General features: G+C 41.8%; 1 long non-coding RNA gene across 6 annotated transcripts in view; it reads left to right on the forward strand.

Annotated features, from left to right (window-relative positions):
• LOC310756434 overlaps positions 1-12,605 on the forward strand; it is a 65,600-nt gene that overhangs the window by 39,610 nt on the left and 13,385 nt on the right. For all 6 annotated transcript variants that reach the window (XR_014544869.1, XR_014544870.1, XR_014544871.1 and 3 more), the window contains one exon: positions 10,943-11,022. This is a non-coding gene — a long non-coding RNA (uncharacterized lncRNA). The remainder of the gene's footprint in view (positions 1-10,942; positions 11,023-12,605) is intronic.

Here is a 12,605-nt window from a genome sequence, read left to right on the forward strand (position 1 = left end):
AAGTAGTTGCGTTCGTTGTGGAACACCCTCTCCATCGCCCAATTTCCACTTAGACAGTGCACCTAGCCAGTTCAGTTGGTGCATGTTGCTTATTAGAGATTGTATTCAGCAACATGCACAAAAGATTCTATTTTGCTGAATTGAATCAATTTGCAGCTTATGCACATTAAAACTTAAATATACAATGTAAGATCAAATATGGAATTTAAAATCTGAAATTTAAATATAATGCATTTTTTTCTACACAATACAGTGGTACCTCGGGTTACAGATGCTTCAGGTTACAGACGCTTCAAGTTACAGACTATGCTAACCCAGAAATAGTACCTCAGGTTGAGAACTTTGCTTCAGGATGAGAACAGAAATTGTGTGGCGGCGGCGCGGCGGCAGCAGGAGGCCCCATTAGCTAAAGTGGCACCTCAGGTTAAGAACAGTTTCAGGTTAAGAATGGACCTCCAGAACGAATTAAGATCTTAACCCGAGGTATTACTGTATTATGAATAAAGCTCATTATTCGAGTTTAGCTCCTTTCACCTTTTTTTTCTTCTATGTAACATTTGTGATATCTGTACCATGGGATGCTCTTGATGTTGCTTGATAGCCAACTGCAGTACCCCACTTGCGCAACGGACATCTGCTGGCTTAAGTGGGACTTTCCCTTTCTTTCCTCCCCCTGTGGGAGCCAGCAATTGTGCAGTCGGGGTGGGAAGTGCAAGAGGGCTTTCTCTATGTCAGCACACCTATCTGGACAGCTCCCTACCTTCTGCTACCACCTGATGCCCTATGTTTCAGCAGGACTTTATCTGCTGCTTGTTCGATTATGTCTTTGTGATTGTACTTTCAGCATATTTCGTTAGGCTTCTTGAGTCATTTGAGTCTTGAGCTAGAAGGGCAGAAGTGCCCTCCTCTTGCTGTTACTGTCTCTGATCTCAAAGCTTCAGCCTCCTGTTGATGTAGAGAACAATTCATTCCTTTTTCTTCAGCTTTTATTGCATTTTTTTGAAGTTTTGCAAGCAGTGTTCTGTCTTTTGCAGTATCTATATCTATAGATAAACATATAGTTTTTGAAATGCTACTGTTGTAATAATGTTGATGTAATTCAGATTTCAGGGTTCAATGTGTTGAAATATCACATTGAAAGATGGATCACTCTCTTACTACATCACTACCACTGAGGAGAAACTCGCCTTTAGCTGCTTTGCAATACAGTGGTAGCCATTTCTTGTCTTAACAGCTTTGTACATTCTCTCCTGTACCATTGTGAGGCCTTTTGTTGAAGACAGAGCATCAGTTTGAAGTGTGGGTGGGGAGTAGATTTGGAACATGTTGCCTGCACCCAGAGGCATTTGTTTTCAGGGTAGAGGATGTGCAATTCAGGCCACTGGCGGGCCAAACTGAGAATGTCTGACTGCCTCAACCCAGAGCCCCCGGGTTGTAGCTGTCTCTTGGGGCAGGCCTCTCATTCACCCTATTTGCAATCTCTTTCTCAAGTTTTTTGGCCTCTGCCCCTTTCCTCGGAGCGGAACAGCTTCTTGTTTTGTTTTGCCTTATTTTGGCAAGTCCTTCTGTGTAGGCTTATGTGCATTTCCAGTTTTCCAATAAAAAGGCTAATGTGCTCAGTTATATTTTAAACCTTTTGGGGAGTCTGGGGTGGGAAGGAGACAAGAAGCACTATTGTCATGCAGGAATTTCATGATGTAGATTGTTTGGTTGCATGTCCTCCTCATTCTCTGCTACCGCCTCTCACCAGTTACATAACAAGTCGTGTTCTCGGCTTGTTGTGAAGAATTTTGTGTCCACAGAGAGGCACATGGAGGACCAGAATGTGCAGCAACATGGTAAACAACAGCTGCAGGGGCTCTATGGCATGCATTGATCTTGGACTCAAGTACCAAAAGGCTGTATTACTTCTAGGAAGAGTGGGTGGGCTTTGTCTAAGGTGAGCATAAAACTTGGGGAGAATTGGTGAGGTTGATTAAGTATATTGATTTTTACCTTGCAGAAATATTCATATGTTTTGAGATGCTTCTATATAAAAGGGGACTTATTCAACTACACCGTACTACATTGTAAAATGTAGGCTATAGATCTGCTGGGTCTTTCGGAATCCATCCTTAACTAGTCTAAGAGTATAAACCCAAGTCCATGCTTTATATATTGTAGAACATGAAATTGCACAATGAACCCTAAATGGTGGTGTGTGCAAGATAAAAACAAATTTAATAAATTTGCTGAATGTAGAGCATTTTTACCCAGAAAAGTAGCATTATTTCCCCATTTAAATTTGTTGGCATGAATGTTTGGTAATTCATGCTCTGGTAACTTCCAGGTTGTTGTTGTTGTTGTTTAGTCGATTAGTCGTGTCCGACTCTTCGTGACCCCATGGACTAGAGCACGCCAGGCACTCCTGTCTTTCACTGCCTCCAGCAGTTTGGTCAAACTCATGCTGGTAGCCTTGAGAACACTATCCAACCATCTCGTCCTCTGTTGTCCCCTACTCCTTGTGCCCTCCATCTTTCCCAACATCAGGGTCTTTTCCAGGGAGTCTTCTCTTCTCATAAGGTGGCCAAAGTATTGGAACCTCAGCTTCAGGATCTGGCCTTCCAGTGAGCACACAGGACTGATTTCCTTAAGAATGGATACGTTTGATCTTCTTGCAGTCCATGGGACTCTCAAGAGTCTCCTCCAGCACCATAATTCAAAAGCATCAATTCTTCGGCGATCAGCCTTCTTTATGGTCCAGCTCTCACTTCCATACATCACTACTGGGAAAACCATAGCTTTAACTACGGACCTTTGTTGGCAAGGTGATGTCTCTGCTTTTTAAGATGCTGTCTAGGTTTGTCATTGGTTTCCTCCCAAGAAGCAGGCGTCTTTGGTTAGGCTACTCTAATGGGGCCACATTTGCAGGTTGTCCACAACATGGCTGCTAAGTGCAAGCACACATTTTGTCAGCGTTGAAACCACTGCACTACCCTCCTAGTCCATTTTATTTTAAAGTTTTCTAAGTTGTCTTATTGGACAGCATCATTTCTAGGCAGCTTAAAGGTAATGGGGCCCCTGACCATTAGGTCCAGTCGTGACCAACTCTGGGGTTGCGGTGCTCATCTCGCTCTATTGGCCGAGGGAGCCGGCGTTTGTCCGCAGACAGCTCCCGGGCCATGTGGTCAGCATGACTAAGCCGCTTCTGGCAAACCAGAGCAGCACACGGAAACGGCGTTTACCTTCCTGCTGGAGCGGTACCTATTTATCTACTTGCACTTTGACATGCTTTCGAACTGCTAGGTTGGCAGAAGCAGGGACCGAACAATAGGAGCTCACCCCTTCGCGGGAATTCGAACCACCAACCTTCTGATCGGCAAGTCCTAGGCTCTGTGGTTTAACCCACAGCATTCTAGGCAGCTTACAACATAATAAATACATTATATATTTGAGGAAAATATTGGTGCTTAACTTTAAAGCTCTATACATCTATTGGTACCTGAAGACTTGGTGATTTGAACATAAACCTACTCAGGGTAATATTTGAAGGCCTTTGTCTAAGTGCCCCTGTCAGCTGAGAGCAGCTTTCTTGGTTTTGGCATTCTGTTTATGGAAGAGTCGCCTCAGTTATCTTTCTGGCACTTTTAATTTCTAACACATAATGGAACTGTTTCAGTTAAGAACATAGGAAGCTGCCTTATAGTGAGTCAGACCTTAGGTCCACAAAGCTCCACACTATCTACACTGACAGGCAGCAGCAGCCTTTCAGGGTTTCAGGCAGAGGTTTCTCCCTTCTCTGTCTGGAGAGGCCAGGGATTGAAGCAGTGATCTTTTACATACAAGCCACATGCTTTGCCACTGAACCACAACCCTTTCCCTCTAAGGGAACTGATGCTTTTATCCTGCTGTTTATTTGCTAATGTTGTATTTTTGAAATCGGTTTTATTTTTTCACACTTTTCTTTTTTGGTAGATTTATGTAAGCCACCCTGAAAGAATTTTTGCATAGAATGAGGGGGTATGTACATATATAAAATAAATAAATCATGATCTGTATTCTGGTACACATTTAGCTCTGCAGCAATTAAAACCTGGAAAATCTATTAGTGTGAGCATTTCAAACTGAAGTTTACTGAATGACAACAATACTGGCTGCACCAAACACACTCTGCAAATAAATAGGCTTGTCCTAAAATCACAAAGTAGTCCAGCTGAGGGCTAACACACAAACGTTTATGCTGGAGGAGCTGCTGTAGCAACTGCACGTTGCATTTAGAGATTGTACCTTGACCTTTGGGGCATGTTGACTTTGTTAATATACCACGTGGAGTGGTCAAGGACATGCCTTTTACACACTGTTGCAGAACTAGCTTAACTTTGTTCCTGAATCCGCTTCATCTTCCTCAATGGCAACTTTTCAGGCTGCTGTACACATCCCTACCACAAAATGAGAGACGGCCGGCACTTTATCATGTGCCACAAGTCTGGAGTAGATTAGAATCAACTTACTTGGACAATGTTTTTTGGAAAAAATTGGATTCGGGCCCTGGAGGAAGGGATCAGCTGCTCTGAAGAGAATAAAAGATCAAGAACCTGGAGAGATTTCCAAGCCTGCCAGTGTTCAGTTTCCTGCCACTGGTCAGGCTTGTTCAGTTTATTTAGGACGCAGATGGGACAATGACTAAGAACTCTCCATTAGCAATTTGTTCCTAAAACTTCTGGGTATTAAGAGGGACAACAGTTCTTATATTTTCAGGAAACTGAAGTGCCATTGTTAAATCAGGTTTCAGAGTGGTATAAGAGAACTTCTAGGTCCAGTGTGTTCATGGGTATGAAAAAACATACTTACACATCAAGGGAACTGTATAGGTTGGAAACTGTATGAGAAGGTTAAATGAAAAAGGGCAGATTCCTTGCCTTATAAGATATTCCATATCCTGGCTAGAGCTGGGTGATGCATTGGTAAATTGTCTGAAACGGGTTCAGATTCCAATACAGGTTTTTCAGCTGACAATACAGTATATTGTGGCAGCTTAAATTACCTGCAGATGGCAAAGGTGCAGATGGAGCCTAAAAAGGTTCTGGGCAAGCACCTTTTCAGGCTCACTCTGCAAGTCCCCACACAGCTCGCGTGAGCTGGAGCGATATGGAGGCTCGCCCTGAGTGGTTTAACAAAGCCCCAATGCCCCTCTGGCTTGTGTGAGCTGGAGAAGCATTGGGGCTTGCTCAATAGGGCTGGGTGAAGAAGCAGCTAAGGTACATTCCAGACATCATGATGTATCAGCATATCATGGTATTTAGCTATTGATACATCACAATGTTGACAACCAGATATCGCCCAGCCCTAATCCTGGTTTTTGCCAAACAGTGTATGCAGCTCAGTTTCCCTCCCCGAGACCATTTGTTTTCTATCTTCTGTCTGGCTACAGATGATTTAGGTGATAAATTTTAGAGGCAGCTGGATATTCAGTCACAAAGATTTCTGAACCTTGAGGAATTGCCACTCTAGTTTATTTAGAAAAAGAACTCTTTTGTTTTCCTGGAATTGGGGAAGAAGTGAAGACAACGGTATAACTGGACTACTCATAACTTACTTGAAGCCAGGTCCTGGTGGTAACAGAGGATGGTATCGGTAAAATACAATAGAAAGATAATAAGGGAGTCTGACAGGTTGACAGGCATCATCTATTGTAAATGATTGAGATCAAAATGCTCTCCCAGCTCCCGCTTGATGAAAACAACTTTGAAGCAGGCAGGCAGAAAGTCATATTTAACCCATGAACCACACAGACAAAACAGTATCCAATAACGTATGAACTGAAGATTCTTTGGCTCACTGCTGAAATACTGTATTCTGAAATATCAAGCTTTGCTGCCATGAATGAGTTTAAGCACTTAAATGTCCACCTGGCTGCATGATTGGATAAAATGAAGGATACCATTTAGGGCTGATTTATACACGTGTTTAATGTTGCTTGATTATCACATTATGTGACAGCACATTATCTCAGTGGTGCTTAGCTAAATATATGATTGGCAGTGCATCTGAAGTGATGGCAGGTCATTTCTTTGTTGTTTTATATGTGGTGGTTTTTTCACCGATAACTTGACAGTACTCAAATGTTGAACACGTATGCAAGGATTCATCCCCAGGACACCAAACGTAGGACATAACAATGACAGTGGCAAAGCTGTATGCAGCAGGGCTGGACAACCTCTGGTCCTCTAAATTCTGTACTCTGGCTGCCATTAACTACAGCCACCCATGGCTAATGGTTAGGGATTATGGAAGTTGTAGTTTATCAATATCTAGACCTCCATAGGTTCCCCACTCCTAGGCTGTAGTAAAATAAAACTCCTAGAAAGCTTTAGAAAGCTTACCCCTCAATGAAAAGGGAGGCTAGAAGCCTTCATGATGAAAGTTCTCCATGCTCAGGAAGATGTTAACATGGGGAACACTTTCCAATATGCATCCCATATACATGCATCCTAAGGCGATGTAGCCCTATATGGGACATCTCCCACACTTGAATGTTTGAATTGGATACAACACCAAGATCTGACTGAGGAAATTATAAAGGACTTTTCATAAGTACAGCTGCAGTTGTACTTAATGCAGTTCAGGCACTGCTCCTCTTTGGTTGAGTCTCACACCAATAATACCAGAACTGGGAAACAGCATGGGGTGGGTGGGCAATATAGATGATGCAGCTCAGTTGTGGAGCTCCATAACTTGTCTAGGCCAGGGAAGATGATTAGGTCATTTGTTCTAAGTGCATACTTGGTTTAAAAAAACATAAGAGTCCACTACTGCCAGATGTGGTTATCCTTATTTATGACAAAGTGGACATAAAGTTTTCCCCAGGGCAATTTCTTGACCACAAAGAATCAGGACAAAAATTGAAGTCTCTATGCAGCAGCCGAAAGGTTTATTGTAAAAGTTTCTGGAGGAAGTGAAAAAGAAATGATTTTCTCATACATTTCTGATACTGCCAAATAAAAGGGACTCAAGTTAATGTGTCTTGATGTTATCCATCTGGTACCAAGACCTTCTGGTGACATGGCTGGCTAAGGTGGTTCCTCAAGTACCTGCCACAATGAAAATGCAGCTCACTCATCAAGATCATTCAAATATGGGGAAATTTGTCCTTCCCTGTCTCTTGAATCATCTGCCAGGTTTTCAAGTATGCCACCTGAAACCAGTTGAAAGGGGTAACACTGTGTTCTTCAGAGTGTCAGGTCTGAGAAGTACAGTGGTACCTCGGGTTAAGAACTTAATTTGTTCTGGAGGTCTATTCTTAACCTGAAACTGTTCTTAACCTGAGGTACCACTTTAGCCAATGGGGCCTCCAGCCGCCGTGCAATTTCTGTTCTCATCCTGAAGCAAAGTTCTTAACCCGAGGTACTATTTCTGGGTTAGCAGAGTCTGGAACCTGAAGTGTCTGGAACCCGAGGTACCACTGTATAATAATTTAAGACCATTGCAAGACTCCTTACCCTTGTAGCTTACAGTCAAATGACGGCTAGGAATAGTGTCATGAACACATCTGCCCCAAGCAGAGAAACACAGCAGGAGTTTGGAAGCAGTCAGACAGCTGGGAGCAGTTCCCCTCTCCCGACACAGAATGGAATGTAGATAAGGTGTCAGCAGAGAGTGGGAGGAGAGAAGTCAGCTTGCTGAAGAAGCACAGGCAGCTTCGGAAAACAGGAGGGGTAGCTTTTTGTCACTGGAAGAGGAGTTAATTAACCCCTGGAGCCCAAAGAACAGACGTATGGGAAAGGTCTTAGACAGAAAACAAACCCGGAAGTATAAGGGTCATAGGTTCAGGATATTCTGCAGAACCCGGAAACATTCCCCAGAAGGGTCAACTGACTCGTAAAGCAAATGCTCAGTTAGACATCCAAGGCTAATTGTTTGTATTGCAATAAATTTTCAAGCTAATTACGACTTGTGTGCTGTGTTATCAAGATGGCAGCCTCGGCTCCTGACAACTAGGTTGCCCCAGAGGTCAGTCTTAGGAGGACAATCTCACAATGGCAGGTGGAAGCTACCAATGGCTTCCTGATTCAGTTGTTAGCAATGCAACGTGGGACCAACTACATAGAAGTGACCCACACTGAGTATGAATCTGCTCTCTCCAGAGAATATTTATCCGAGAAACTAACTTCACTTTCAGTAAAGTGCAGTGATAATTCATATAAGTGAGTGTCATCACTATAAGCTATTTTAAACCTTAGATGAGAAAAGAAAATGTTCAGTGCTTTTGATATTTCATCAAATAAAGACCAAGGGAACTAGAAGATGCCATGGCTCACTACTCACCCACCAGGTTTGGAAATAGACCGCTTGAAACCGTGTGACAACAAGTGGTAGCTATGACAGGTCACATGCTTATGCATCCGGAACTTTAAAAGCAACCTGATCTGCTATTTTGCCCCAATTCAGAATGTAATCCTTCTGTTTATTTTTTTAGTTTATTGGAGGTTCATTGCAGGGTCTTTCAATTGTAAAATTCCAAATACGGATGTTTCGGTATTATCTTCAAGCGCAGGTCAAAGTATGCAGCAGTGCTTTACAGCTGGTGTTTGTCTAAGGAAGGTGGAGCTATGTTCTGCACAGAAAAGTTGGAAGAAACTTACAAAAATAAAGTTTCGGCTGAAAAATACAGAAAGTAGGAAAGCCATAATTTGTGCAATTATAAAACTAATAGTAAAAAGGATCTCAAGAAAATCTCTGGACCCAGATCTGTCAAACATGCAAGATCTTACGCAACTCCAGAAAAATAAGTTGATTCAAACCTTTTTGTATATATCTGAACACACCCACACAAGATTGTGAATCAGCAAAGCAAAAGTGGTAGTTTATTCCTGATTAATGTAGTAATGTTTGCCAAGAGAGCTTCCCACAAAACAACATGTCAGACATCATACAGGGTTTTTGCTCCTGTTGCCCCCTTGCTTTCCCAGTGTCCATGCATGGCACTTCGCTTGCTGGGGCCAGAAGTTGTCCTAAAATAAAGACCATCTGCCATAGGACGCTACTAGCTGTGCTGTTTGACATAATTAAAGAAAGATGTTTTAGGCCTGGTTCAGATGTAAAGCCTGGGGAAAAAAATTCTTAAGTAATTTTTATTTGCGTTTTTACATACAGTTCAAAAAGAGTAAGTAAAGCTTAAAAGGAGAAACATGAGAACAAAACCAGGACACAAAACAAACGTATTGCTCTGCTTTCCTTTGGACCACACCAACAAGGCCAGGGGGCGGGTCTTGTTGTCTGGGCAGCCCAGGACTTCCACACACACTATCCTGGCTTGTGTCCCGGGGAGGGCACTTTATTGCTGCTAATGCACCCGTTTGGGTGGAGGTGTACTCGTTGACTCATGAGACAGAAGATGCCAATATTTTAGACATGGAGGCTTTCCTCAGTGCTCTGCAGGAGATACCCCAAAGAGGGAAGGTATTTGGCAGGAGGAAAATCAGCCTTGATGGGATAATGTTTGTATCACTCAGGTTGGCTGTCCGGCTCAGCCAGGAGGCCTGAGTGGAGTGATGCTTCTGCTCAATCCAGCCCCTACTCCCAAGTTTGGCATAAAGTGGGGGAGCAGGGAGTGGATTGCTCTGCTCTTCTCTAAAAAATAAATGTGATTGTAGGTAGATTCTTCTGACCAAACTGCGGGAGGCAGTGGAAGACAGGAGTGCCTGGCGTGCTCTGGTCCATGGGGTCACAAAGAGTCGGACACGACTAAACGACTAAACAACAACAAGGTAGATTCTGCATTACTGTTCATATTTTAAACAAATAATCATTTTAAAAAGATTTAAAATAGTCCATTAAAACAACTCCCTATTGGCCCAGCCTGCATCTGCTAAATGCCAGCCTCAGATATGTTCCATCCACATAACACAATGTCAAAATACAGTCCTTTCTAAGTGACACTAAATCTAAATATTAGCCAAAATTATTTGGCAATCTATTTGCTAGCCACATAAATAAAGCTTTTATGTAATAATATCATGTAACACAGGGAAAAGAATGCAAAGCAAAGAAGGATGATTCAACTAGGGCAAAGGTAAAAATGGTTGAAGTTCACCAAGTGAAAGTGGGGTTTAATATTTGCAAAAGGATCTAGATAAATATGTTGTGCTGCACCATCACACAGTGGCAGTTACAAAAATGGACTTTAACCATCTGTAATGTTCTCATATGGATACAATATTAGGAATCATGCACATTGGTGGGTGGAACATGGCAATATCGTGTTGTTGCTTAAGAATGTGGTTACAGAACTAGACTTTAGATCATATGGGAGCCAAATGTTTGGAAAGAAATGAACATCATGTGGCAGCAGGCCAGGTAGAAGGTGTGATAGTTATTCCTGGAATGAACAGGGATTTTTTTATTTGTTTTAAATTCCAGCTCAGCATTTCAACTTTCTGAAGTGACCATTTGGTAGCCATAAAGAGCCAAAACTCTTGCATGATAGCAGATATGAAAAATAAGAACACTGTGTGCAGTCACTTGCATTCAGCCCAAAGACACTTAAAGATCAAATAAAGATAACTGCCTGGCTATGATGGGTTGTACGTATTGGAATGTTAATAATGAAATCACTATACTAACAAAGCATGAGAAAATTACATGCATAGATGGTGGTGCTAAACTTTATCCTAAACCACTTCCCCCACATCTGTTAACTTTTTGCATTTAGTGTACTTTGATTCACAGATTTAGGATGCTGTAGGTCGGCTTATTGTGTTTCCAATTAATTACTGACAATCCTGTGCTTAAGATAGGAAGAGGAAATTGATTAGTATGACACACATAGTATAATGATGCACAGTTATTTTATTCCAGCTGGAAAATGGAGACAGTGAAGCAAAATAAGTGAAATGTCATTGTAAATAATGTATTGATATTGTCACAGTAGCATGCTAAGCCAGTATCTGGGCCTATTTTGCAGGTCTTAGACCAGCACATGCACAATGACTTGGAGCTGAAGATGTGATCTGACAACAGGCTTTGCAACTGAAGAGATACAAGGTGATGCAAACACTCTTTCTGTATTGTTATATCTGTAAAGTGCAATTTACACATGAGATAAATTCAAACAAACTCATTAGCTTTTGCTCCTATAGCAATACTTTCACATACCCAGGTAGCATGTTTCCATTCTAACATTGTTGCTCCTAATTTGTGCTTCCTAATTAGCACCTATGGGACACGGGTGGCGCTGTGGGTTAAACCACAGAGCCTAGGGCTTTCCAATCGGAAGGTTGGCGGTTCGAATCCCCGCAACGGGGTGAGCTCCCGTTGCTCGCTCCCTGCTCCTGCCAACCTACCAGTTCGAAAGCACATCAAAGTGCAATTAGATAGATAGGTACCGCTCCGGCAGGAAGGTAAATGGTGTTTCCATGCGCTGCTCTGGTTCGCCAGAAGTGGCTTAGTCATGCTGGCCACATGACCCACAAGCTGTACGCTGGCTCCCTTGGCAAATAAAGCGAGATGAGCACTGCAACCCCAGAGTCATCCGCGAATGGACTTAAGGGTCAGGGGTCCCTTTACCTTTTAATTAGCACCTGCTTTTCCAGCTGTTTTTCAAAGTAGCCCATTTTATATTTGCTCTCTGTCCTTCTCAGTCTCCTATTTTCATTCCTGTTTTTAGTTCTCTCACTCTTTCATATTCATTTTAGTATGCTCTAATTCTGGATGTACCTTTTAAATTTAAAAAAAAAAATTCTGTGCAGCGATTAGAGCACTAGGATGTATATCAGAAGGGCTTAAACAGCACAGTTAAACTCACCTGAATACTGAACAGAATCACTCACACAAATGGCTTATCATGCAGAGCTAATTCATAGTTCTCTGTCATGTGTGAAATGGGCTTTACAGTACTTTGCAGTTTGCCATCTTTTTAAAAAAAAACAAACTAGTTGTGTATGTGCCCTGCAAATATGTGTGAGAGAGAAATTTCTGTGGAATAGTGATGTAGCAGGATGCTGCAAGTGAGAAGAAAAATCAAGAAAACCAGTTATACATAGAAACATAATAATCCCCCCCCAAAAAAAAAACTAATGCTGGAAGGGGCAGGACAATATTTATTTTTTGTTTTATGTAAAAGCATTTATAAACAATTTAATACTTTTTAAAATCTCAAAGTGGTGTACAACAACAAAAAAATTAACAATATCATTAAAACAACAATACAATATAAAACAGTATAATATAAGTATTTTAAAACAAAAGAAAGAATTAGGGATCCACAGCAACACAATGCCACCAACTCCTAACTCACAGAGACAGTCCAGGAGGATGCCATGATCAGTGTATTGAAAGCCACTGAGAGATAAGTAATGTATTTTTATGTTGTGAAACAAACAAACAAACAAACAAACAAACAAACAAACAAACAAACAAACAGGGTCATCCATCCAAGGCCTATTTTGTCTCAAAGCTGGGCTTGAACCCAGACTGAAATGGGTCAAGATAATCAGCTTCCTTCAAGAGTGTTTGCAGCTGGATTGCTGCTATTCCATAGTAAAATGAAGGTCTTAGCAGGATTGCGGGCTCTGACTTCTGGAAAATCCCCCAAAGCATTAATAAATTCCTCTAATTCCACAAGTCTT

The sequence above is a fragment of the Podarcis filfolensis genome (assembly GCF_964270895.1).
Source record: "Podarcis filfolensis genome assembly, chromosome: 1".
Lineage (NCBI taxonomy): Eukaryota > Metazoa > Chordata > Lepidosauria > Squamata > Lacertidae > Podarcis > Podarcis filfolensis.